Source organism: Aplysia californica, unplaced genomic scaffold (genome assembly GCF_000002075.1).
Source record: "Aplysia californica isolate F4 #8 unplaced genomic scaffold, AplCal3.0 scaffold00118, whole genome shotgun sequence".
NCBI lineage: Eukaryota > Metazoa > Mollusca > Gastropoda > Aplysiida > Aplysiidae > Aplysia > Aplysia californica.
In genome coordinates this window covers 508,040-510,335 of record NW_004797388.1, presented here as the reverse complement: position 1 = coordinate 510,335, position 2,296 = coordinate 508,040, and positions in this window count along the sequence as shown.

The window sequence follows — 2,296 nt, the reverse complement described above, 5'->3', positions numbered from 1 at the left end:
CAATGCTCAGTGGATATAGGCCTTTCAAATGAAACTGATAAATTTGGCATACAACTACTTTGAAAATTTAGTTTCTGGTACCTACTCCTTTGTACGCCTTGGGCCCATTTTGTGGGGAAAGGCGGGATACAAAGGCTCTTATTATTATTTCTGTCCACACACTAAACAGGCCAGCAGATAATCAAAATGGCTCCCACCCAAAGTGAAGCTGCTGCAACCTGTATGGTTTAAGTATTTCTCTAAAGAAAAAAAAGGCGAAAAAAATTATGGTGCCAACAATGGCTTCTTCGGCGGGAGAAATTCACCCACCCGCACCTTTCAAAGGAATTGACATTGTACTCAGTGGGTTACAAAAATTATTTACGTATGAACGAGGACACATATCATCAATCGCTTCCGATAGTAGGTCCCCTTATTGAAAAACAGAACACGAACATGCGACGGGCAATATCGCCTCACGAAAGGCTGACGGCAACTTTGAGGTGTTTGGCGACTGGCAGAACGAAGATCTGAAGTTCAGTACGTGTATTTCGCCTCAAGCTTTGGGGAGAATAATTCCAGAAACCTGCAGAGCAATTTACCAGTCTCTCGCAATCGCAGTGGATGTGATGCACTCACACATACGCACAGCAAGACAGGACATTAGAAAAATACACATCAGAAAAAATGTCTCACGTGCTGAAACAACCTGCTCCGTAAACTCTCTCTCTCTCTCTCTCTCTCCCTCTCTCTCTCTCTCTCTCTCTCTCTCTCTCTCTCTCTCTCTCTCTCTCTCTGTCTCTGTCTCTGTCTCTCTGCGATTGAATTGTATTGAATGTTGAGGGGAAATCAACAAAAAGTACCCTCGTATACGTTGATTTTTCCTCAGCATTCAATACAATTCAACCGCATACTGTCTTTGAAAAAAAAACAACTAGCTGGCTCACGCAAAGAATAATTTATTTTATACCATACTTGGAGCTGTTTTAGCATTGCACTTCCGGTGAAATATATCCTCATAAATATAAGCTGATATTTCACACGTGAAATATAAAAATTTGCATAAATTACTCCGCGCACTAGATCTATATTCGCCTTCTACTTCTATCCCTCTGTGTACTGTGTAGGCTAAGCACACTAAGCAAAGTAGCGTAGATCTAGATCTAGATATATAGATCTATATCTAGATTAAATCTACATCTAGTAAAACTTAAAAACTTCGCTGCAAAGCGCGCACACCATGGGCAACCAAACACTAGTCTCTTATAGTCGAGTATAGGTTCAAATCTTTCTAGATCTACGGCAAAGATAGTACATAACAAGATGGGCCACTTCTCTCTTTGAGCCAATTAAAAAAGTGTCCTCAAAATTTGGTGGCGCCCTCTTCACAAAAGCGCACTTTTTGCGAACAGAGTTACCCTACTTGAGTTTTTAAAAATCAAAGTGAAACTAGCAAGTTTTGGGATAAATTTCGGAAGAACGCTTTTTAAAAAATGGTTACCCTGACAAAAAACCTCTTCCGGAGGAAAGGGTGATAGTTTTCTTCGTGTAATTTGACTTTAGAATGAAAGGCGAGAGGTCATAAAAAAAATAAAAAAAAATAAAACTCCGCACTGAACGTACCCGAACTGCTGATGAACAGCAGTCGATCTGCGCACGCAAGGAGGTGCTATTCCTATTCTTCTTCTGGAAAAACGAAAGAGAGCTTCACAACAGACTGCAGCGCCATCTGAAGCAAAGAGCATACTTCCTGCGGACACTTTTTTGGCTGAGTGGCCAATCTTGTTATTTACAATCATTGTCTACGGTGCCCTTAATTTTGTTTCAAATAGAGTCAAATGATGGGCACCGTAATGAACCGAGATCTAGATCTCTAGATCTACGCCAGAGTATGGTGCTATTACGTTTAGTTCATTTATGGAATAAAATAATCATATGTTCTAATGGGTTATCATAATAATGCGACTTGTCAGGTGCAGCTAAACTGCCCTCTTTCAAATCAATTAGATCTAGATCTAGATCTAGTACAACTGATGTTTGGGAGTTTCTTTTTGCTCTCAGACATTGTAGCAGCACAACAGAAAAACACAATGGGTGGACGGACAGTGGACACTAGATCTAGGTCTAGACCTAAATACATTTTAATTATCAAAATGAAAGATCTACAATACGACTAAATAAATAAATAGTAAACAGTAAACAGTTTACTACATAGCGCCACACACACAGATCGTCAGAACTAGATCTAGATTCTACATCTAGGCCAATATCTTTGTGTGTGTGTGTGTGTGTGTGTGTGTGTGTGTGTGTGTGTGTG